This window comes from Bidens hawaiensis, unplaced genomic scaffold (assembly GCF_021521415.1).
Source record: "Bidens hawaiensis isolate Kalapana, Puna unplaced genomic scaffold, B.hawaiensis_p1.1 tig00008248_1, whole genome shotgun sequence".
Taxonomy (NCBI): Eukaryota; Viridiplantae; Streptophyta; class Magnoliopsida; order Asterales; family Asteraceae; genus Bidens; species Bidens hawaiensis.
The window spans coordinates 12,486-22,011 of record NW_027504974.1 but is presented as its reverse complement, the minus strand read 5'-3'; the positions used below and the strand labels follow the sequence as shown (position 1 = coordinate 22,011).

The 9,526-nt window shown below is 31.8% G+C and overlaps 1 non-coding gene across 1 annotated transcript; it reads right to left on the bottom strand.

Annotated features, from left to right (window-relative positions):
- Positions 1-8,950: 8,950 nt before the first annotated feature.
- TRNAS-UGA (transfer RNA serine (anticodon UGA)) lies at positions 8,951-9,031 on the bottom strand. The gene has a single exon. It is a non-coding gene; the product is annotated as a tRNA-Ser (tRNA).
- Between the last annotated feature and the right edge of the window lie 495 nt (positions 9,032-9,526).

Below are 9,526 nucleotides of genomic sequence, written 5' to 3'. Positions count from 1 at the left end.
GTTCACCAACATAACATATCACTACATTACACCCATCGTCGGAGCAAGACATTTTTTTCCTATGGGTTGGGATTTTTTGGTACTCGATTTTTTCCGACGCTAAATTTCAGACCTGAATGGGTCGGGCTAGGTCGACCAGATAGATAAAATGCAATATCACTATCATAACAAAAGTACGTCGTCAACAATCAATAAATACAAAGTCATATTATATAAAAAGGATGTTATATATTATAATTGTTCTCTACACGCTTTCATGTTTTGAAAACGACTCATAACATCTTCAATCACGACTTTAAAAAAACTTCTTTTCAATCGCAACTTTTATTTAAATTTTATTTAGGTATTATGTTTAAAAACATTAACGTGTTATTATTGGTCCATTTAAAAATAATTTTAGGTATTTTTATAATGTATATCAGTTATTACCGATTCATTTATAATGTTTATTAGTAACTAGATTTTATACCCCGTATTGCGGGGGGTTGTTTTACATTATTCGTTTTTAATATTTATATATGTATATTTGGATTTTAATTTTATTTATTGTAAGAAAGTTAATAATTAATATACTTGAGATTTGATGATGAAATGGTTTCACAAATAAATGATATGTTACAATCCGGTTTAAAAGTTATCTGGGTTTGGTGATACCCATTACCCGTTTATTTTCTTTAATATAAAATTGTTTTTTAATTATCAATAATATATATTTTTAAATAAAATAGGATATTAATTTTTAGTATATCCCTATTTTATAGGATTTTCATATCAAATATTTGATTAGATTAATTTTTAATATAATGAGATGTTATAACCCGTTTAAAAGCTATCTGGGTTTGGTGAGACCTTTACCCGTGAATTCGGGTTAAATGCGTGAGAAGCCTTCATTTACAAATAAAGCAATACGATGGCTTGAGAGAATGGTTGTTTTACATTTTTCGTTGTTTAATATTTATTTTTTGGATTTTAATTTTCTTTATTGTAAGAAAGTTAATAATATACTTAGGGTTTGATGATGAAAATGTTCATAAATAAATAATATGTTATAACCCGTTTAAAAGCTATATGGATTTGGTGACCCATGACCAACTTATGTTTTTTTACTATAAAATTGTTTATTAACTATAAATAATATCTTTTTTTTTTAAATTGAATATTAAATTTTAGTATATACATATTTTATAGGATTTTCATATCAAATAATTGGTAAGATTAATTTTTAATTTAATGAGAGGTTATAACCCGTTTAAGAGATATCTGGTTTTAGTAAGACCAATACCCATGAATTTGGGTTAAATCAATTAGAGGCCTCCATTTAAAAATTAAGCAATCTGGTGGCTTTCATAAAAAGGAGAAGCGACCACATCGCGACACATATGATTTTAGGGATTTCGTTTATATATATTATAGATTTTATAGTTAATTTAAAAATTTTAGATTTTATAGTTAATTTAAAAATTTTAGATTTTATAAAAAAAATATTGATTACTATTTTTTTTAATAATTAATGGGCTCGAATATCTTTTTAAAATGATACTAGCTTCACTCGTTAATTCAATATAATATGTTATATATAAAATAAAAAAAATGACCGAACCCGGTGGGCACTATGTGGCTCCACCAGTGACTATGCTTTTCTTAATTGGGCCTATATTTCATTCAACACCAACGTGGGGAATGATTTGATATAAAAAACATATGATTTGTAAATGGGTTGTAGGATTCCTACTCTGAACATATGCATGGAATGAAAACATGGGTAATTTTGGAAGGTGATTTGATGTATTCAAACCCCGCCCCCCCCCCCCCCCACCTTGCGAGTTTAAAAGTTTTGTCAAATTTTCTTTAACTCGCTGCCCCCCCATTTCGAGCTTATAATTTATGGTTAGACTTGCAACCCCCCCTTGTGAGTTATCTAGTTTTACAAAAAAAAATAAATAAACCATCTACATATACAAAGGGCCTCCTAAACCACCTAGAATTACAAAAAATTCGGTGCTTTTGTAACTGATTATATATATATAGGGTAAGTTTAAAATAAAAATCATTTGAGTTATGAATACTCTAGAAACTCATTCTCAATCAAATATTTTTAATTAAAGTTTAAATCTTGTGGTCCACAATTAAAATGAATAAAAAATGTAAATATAAATATAACTTTTTCTCTCTCCTGAAAACATATATAAAAATTAGTAAAAAAAATGTTAAAAATAGCAAAAACAAACAAACAAAAAAAACGATATTACATAGGGTTTTCACGGGTTTTCACAACTCAAGTGGGTTTTCATTATATACTTCCCATATATATATATATATATAACTTTTATACATACATGTACAATGTGTTTACCGTTTATCGTTATCGGTTTAGGCATAATTTGTCCGGCGCATATTAGAAACGTATAAAAAGTTAACAGTGTATATTTCATATTTGTAACTACCATTGAAAAGATTTCAATTATATATATATATATAAAACAAGGAAGATATATTTTTGCAATTTTGTATTACTTAAATTTGTATATTTCATATGTTTTTTCCCCCTTTAAAAACTGATTCGATTAAATTAACATTACCAGTAATATGATATACTATTAAAACTATAAATTTTAAAATTTTATAACGACTAACGCATACGATTTAATTCTACTCTTAAGGCTACGTATTTTTCCATCATTAAACTTGAATTTTTAACAATATAGGATTAAAAAATCTAAGCTGCTTATTTTTATTTATTTTTTTTAAACGGCTAATTTTTATTAGAAACTAAAAAGAACTGACCAGCAAGAAAATAGTCAAGAACAAGCACACTATATACCCCCTATTACAATGACACCTGATTACAATGCATGCTAAAAAAACAAAACAAATATCAAGTTCTCCATTCAACCCCTTCTATTTTCTTCATATATTTTACCCTTTGAAAACTATATCTTCTGATATATCTAGTTAAAGAAAATATCAAACGCGTCTATTATAATTATAATAATTTTGTAGTGGGAAATCATGCATCTATCATCGATATTTACTTAGATTCTCTAAATCGATCATAATTATTATAAATTGATGATTAAAACTTTGAAAATTTTGCACGAAAAGAAATGGATGGAACAACTCTAGAATTCCATGCACACCTCGTCAAACCATCATGGTGTTTGCCTACATAATGACCCTCTAGTGTTAGCTTTATGTAGCAGATTAGACTAATTTTAATTTATTATATGATTATTTTTTGTTTTACTTATATATAATAGTAATAGTTGTTGTATTTTATCATAACTTAATATCCAAACTAGTTGTAATAGTTCCGTCTAAGCAAACTTGGACAACAATTTCATCCTAATATTAATGGTAACTAGAGGCGAAAGTGTAAGATTAAATATACAGTAATTTACATAGACCGTCGTTGTTCTTAATAAAGATTAAATCACGGTTAAAATTATGAAGAACTCCGTACAATAGGGTTCATGTTATTCTAAGTATGCTGATGCTTGTTTAATGATGAAACCTTTTTCTCACAACCTAAGTAATAACAAATTATCAAGCCCCCTTATCAATGTTAAGTTCTTGCCCTATCTATACAACATTCTTTTAGTTGCAATAGGCCAAGCTTTTGTGTTTGTTATTCTTTAGTGTAATCTTGTTTTTATAACATTTTCCTTAATCCAATCCATATACCATTTTGATTTCACATAAAGGAAAACACAAAGAGAGAGAAAGAAAATCATTATTCTCATACATAATATGCATGCTTAATTAGTGGTTGTTTGAAATTGATCAATTAAGAAGGTTGTCGATTCAGTGGCATCCTTTAGCATGTTTATAAATCTGCTGAATCATAGACTTCATGACTGATTCAGATGCTTGCTTTTTATGAACCAAACACACTTTAGTACCGACTACTGACTAGTGATTGATTCAGAGGCAACCTCTTAATCGAATTATTAAGAGACGATCAAACAATCCCTACTAAGTTGATGAACAAGAAACATCACTTTTCTTGGCAGCGAATAACTAGCTAGGTTTATTTAATATGCAAATATACGTTAAATGTCTATGGCATTTCCTACGCATTTTCTGGACTATAATATTCGATATCTTTTGACAAACTCTTTTTACCAAATCTAAAATTTATTAGCATTAAGGAATTCTCCAAATCTCCAATGGACTAGGCTACACACATGATATCATATTATATATATGATCATGTGACACCCTCTAATCCTATCTCGTGCTAAGATTCCCAAAAACGGACACACTTGTAACCTAATTTAAGTAAAATAACACCCATACTCCAAACATCAACTATAATACCAAAATATATACAAATCATATTCTCCACACACCCTCTTGTCACGCGACATCACGTGATCTCCTTCCTTACCTTTTCCTATATTTTATAATCAATTATATTTTATTTAATAATGAAAACAATTTTGAAAAGTGAAAAAAAAAAAACGAATCTTGAGCTAATTTAAATTTAAATAGTCCAATAAAAGTATAGATCTTGATCAACAATGCTTTTAAAATTATTACATTAAAAATTTAGTGTTTACATAAAAATACATAGGGATGATACTGAAGAATACCAATATCGAAAACGAGTGAAAGTGTAAACGGAATACCATACCAATTGTATAGCTAGGTTATGTGTTGGTTGGTACCAATACCATTAAATGGTGTTGGTAACAAAAACATTGAAAATGAATACCGGCACTAGCGCCAATTGTATTTGGTCGGTATTGGTTCGGTTCGGTACCACACCGGTACTCGATACAATGTATTGTTAGATGCATGTGAGTATGTGACATAAAACCGAACTATCTATTTGCATGTAGCTTTATAGGACACTTTATAGATATACAAACATCACATGAGCATTTACAAAAGTACTACGTGAATTCCTAATTATATTTGAAATTACTGAAAACTATTAGATAATGAAGTAAAACATATTCCACAGAATTTAAAGAAAAATATAAGTGCTACTTTCAAACATAAATTTAACGATTCAACTTTCATGACTTTATTGTATTTATTTATTTATTTTTTATTTTTATAGTGGTGTACATAAACCTTAAATGAAATTCACAGTGAGATGTAAACATAGTTATGATTTAGTTGAATGGGGCTGACATTGTAAGTAGCTTTTGTCTGATTACATGAACTTTCAAGTGGATTAGCAGATCTGGTCGCATAAAAAACATATAAAACTGTTTGGTTTTTAACTGCCTCTAGATGTAGATGTAGATCGAGATCCAATGTGGCAGGGTTTGTAACTTCTGCTAACTTAGCTACATTAGTTTTAGTAGGTAAGGTTTAATTTAACTATGTTTAAATATTCCGTATTTTAAGTTTTATATATGTTATTATAGTTTTTAACTTATTAAATATTACATACGATGGTTGGAAGACTTGATATTTTTTTAAATTATCTAAAAGATGAGTCACGTGAACTAATTAAACGAAATATGTCATATATCATGGGTTTTTTTTTTCGTAAACTTTTCATAAGAAATAGAGGCTAATATATAATCGCTCAAACTATATAAATGCATACATGGAAACATAAGAGAGTTTCCTTAACTCGTTTGAAACATTGATCTACATTCACCCACAACTATATAACACCGAACCCTGAAGGATTAATCTTGATAAAATTTTAAAGTGTTTGAGTTTGTTATTTAAGTTTATCTAGTTGTTTAAAGTAATAAAGTCATTATATTTATCGAGTTTATTAGGATAAGTTTAAAGGTGTCTAAGTCATAGTTGGTTTTGGCTTTGAGCAGTGGCGCAGCAATGAAGGGGCCCGGGGGGGGGGGGTCACTACCGTTTTCTTCGTTAGTATGGTAAATTTCGTGATTTTTCCCGAAAATTTTTATAGGTTTTAAGTTCGATCACTGCCAGTGTATTTTTCCAAAAAGCTACCGGTCCCCATAAATTTTTTTTAAATATAATACGCTATCGTTTGATTTTTTTTTTTTATAAAACATCACGATTTTTATAAACAAAAGTTATAAAAAAATGTAAAAAACTTTGTTTATAATAAAACTCAAATTTTAGGAGGCTTTTGGTAAATTGTTAAAATAAAAAAAGTAACAAAACTTAACAAAAAAAAAAAAACATGAAACGGGTCTTTTAATCAAGAAGCCCTACTGCTACTTGCTACCTGCGTTCTACCTGAGTGCCTTCTGCCTTCTGCCGGACCGCCGCTGCTCGGCACGCTCGTCCACCACTGTCGCTCCTCCATGGCTCCACCGCAAGGTAATTGTTCATTTGCTCTATCTTTGTTTTGTTAAACATAGTTCTATGTTCAAGGATTATAAAATTAGGGTTTGTAATTGTGAATTAGGGAATTAGGGAAATTAGTCAACTAACCTTGTAATTGGTATTGTATAGTGAAATTTTACTTTAACTTACCCTATTAAATCTTCTTAAGTAGGCAAATCATGAAAACGCAAGATACAATCTACTCTTTTTTCAAAAAAAAAAAAAAAAGATGATGAACAAACATTTGATTCGGAATCCATAATTGAAGAATTCAAAAATCTTAAAGGTCGTCAAGCTGCTTTGTAATTTTTCTTCTAAGGTACTCACCCTCCTCTCGGCTCTCGTATTATTATGGATATTTTAGGTCTAGTTTTTTTTTTAATTGTATGAACAATCGTATTTGAATGAATGAAAAAAAATTAGATATTTGGATGTCATATTGTTTGATCCGAACCGAACCACGGACACGGCCCGAACCACCGACACGAACCGAATCGTCAATCCAAAAATTTTTGGGTCCGTGACTTTGGTCACCGCCGTGGCGAAGCCCAAGCTTCACCACTGGCTTTGAATGTAGTATAAATAGTTTGATAGGGTTAGCGGTTTCAGTGTGGTTCAAGTTTTTTAGTTTTTATAACAACAATAATAAAGGAAAGAGTCGAACGAAATGTTCAAATTGTGTGTTCTTGTATTTGATTTTCAGGTCTGATTTCCAACAACTAGTATCAGAGCGAGACGACAACCCGTGAGGACGGTGAGATTGGAGTGAGAAGATCAACAATCGAACGAAGACTTGATCTACCATAGTACATTAGATTTGAGTTAATCCCGATCAGAGAGTTATGGAATCTTGTTATTTAATTAAAGTGTGACTGAATTTGGCAAGTCAATCACACACTAGTTGGTATTTTTTTGTGGTGTTTCTGCTGATATAGAAATCTACTAGCACAAACATATTATACCAAACGTCAAGAAGGAGTTCTTATTTGAAGAACAACGTATTAGCGTGAGTTTGATCGTTCGACTCAGATTTATAACAGCCTGTGTGAGGTGTGATCAGATTTCCGGAAAAGGATCGAGGTGATTATTCTTATCAGAGTAATAAGAGATAGATGGCAGATAATCCACTAAATGCAGCGCTTGGCCCGGTTCGAGAAAACAATAGTACCTCGTTTCAAATCCCACGGTTGACACCAACAAACTACGACATGTGGGCAATTTTGATGGAGTCAGTTTTGGATGCACAAGGGGCCGGGGGAGTTGACTCAATGCTTGACAGAGTCGTTGATGAAAAGAAGAACAAGATTACAAGGGTAATTCTCTTTTAGGCCTTGTCGCAAAATACTTCTGCAAGTTTCTAAGAATTGAAAAGCAAATTACATGTGGGAAGCCTTACGGATAAGATTTCATGGTTATGATAGGGTTCAAAAAACATGTTTGGCTACATTAAAGAGTGAACTCGAGTGGCTTCTAATGAAGGAGACATACATGATTGAAGAATTTGCGAGCTATCCCCCAAATATGAGGGTTCACTATTCATCCCCAAGTTTGCCGCTTCTCCCCTTTTCTCCAACTTTGGTCATTTGGCCACATAATGACCATAGAAAACATCTGACTTCACTTTTATCTCAATTTCCGCCTTCTCTTAGAAACCATCCACCTCGACCTCTTCCATTACCAAGACCCCTTCCACGCTTACTTTGATTTAACGGGCCCCGTCCACAACATTCAACAACAACCTCATCTTTCTTTGACCCCTTTTGTCCATTAGCTTTAAAGAATAATTGTTTGCTTTGATTATCATTAACCATCTCGCCTTGCAATTTTATTCGTTCCTCATATGTTGTCAACCTACATATTGCTTCCTCAATGTCATGCTCTCAATATCTGAATACTGTTAATAGATGCAACAATCTGTATATACTTAATTGGTACCCATTGACCAGAAGCTTCTCAAGCTCAAGCATTTACTTTTCTAGTTGGAGACCAATGTCTTGGAGCTAACGTGGCATCCGCTTAAGGGCCTACCGGTTTAGGTAAATATTTAATGCGTTCCCTGACTGGATAAGTCATTTTTGGAGGAGAAACTATGCGTTTTTGGGATTTGCGTGCTCCTTGGTTAGAACCTCTCAGGGATCCAAATGTGTTGGACTTCAATCGGCTGAAAAAATACATACAACCTTGGCAAGAACGTTATTCCGCAGAATATACGATTCATGCTCCTTTAGGTTCTTTAAATTCCGTGAGTGGAGTAGCTACCGAGATCAATGCAGTCAACTATGTGTCTCCTAGAAGTTGGTTAGCTACTTCTCATTTTGTTCTAGAACTCTTCTACTTTGTAGGGCATTTGTGGCACGCAAGAAGGGCTCGTGCAGCTGCAGCAGGATTTGAAAAAGGAATTAATCGTGATTTTGAACCTGTTCTTTTCATGACTCCTCTTATTGAGACAGGAGATTAAAGACTTGAAATATGAGTCACTTCGGTTCCCTCATATATAGGGATCATGTCATAAACAAAAGATTTTATTTATATTTAATCCATTTTTCTGGATCCTGCCTAGCCACTTCCTCTTATTTATGAGAATATCCCGCCTAGCCACTTCCTCTTATTTATGAGAATGAAACCATCCGGTCAAAATCAATCCTATAAAGAAAAAAATATATTCAACAAGCAAAAAAGGAGAGAGAGAGATTCGAACTCTCGATAGTAAACTACCGATTTTCAAGACCGGGGCTTTCAACCACTCAGCCATCTCTCCGAAATACAATTTTATTTTATTCCTCCGAATAGAATATGGCCATATGAGTGGATACCGCCACTATCAAAGATCTCGGATGTGATGGTCAATCTATCTATCTATCCCGATATATGGATAAATATATGATTCAGCATGCCCTTTTGTAAAATCAAATGTAAAAAAAAATCCACTCTCCCCCAACTCCAGAATAAAGTTTTCAAGGGGTAGTAATACAATAAATCATATAGAATCAATGGATTCGTGGTAAAATCCCTTTATGACGTATTATAGTACAATTTTTGGCTGATATAAAGATCAAATGGTATAGTTTATTTTTTGGGTAGCTTGAAGGATTAAAAGCATGACTCTTGCTTTCCAATTGGCTGTTTTTGCATTAATTGCTACTCCATCAATTTTATTGATTAGTGTACCCATTGTATTTGCTTTTCCTGATGGTTGGTCAAGTAACAAAAATGTTGTATTTTTAGGTACATCATTATGGATTGGATTAGTCTT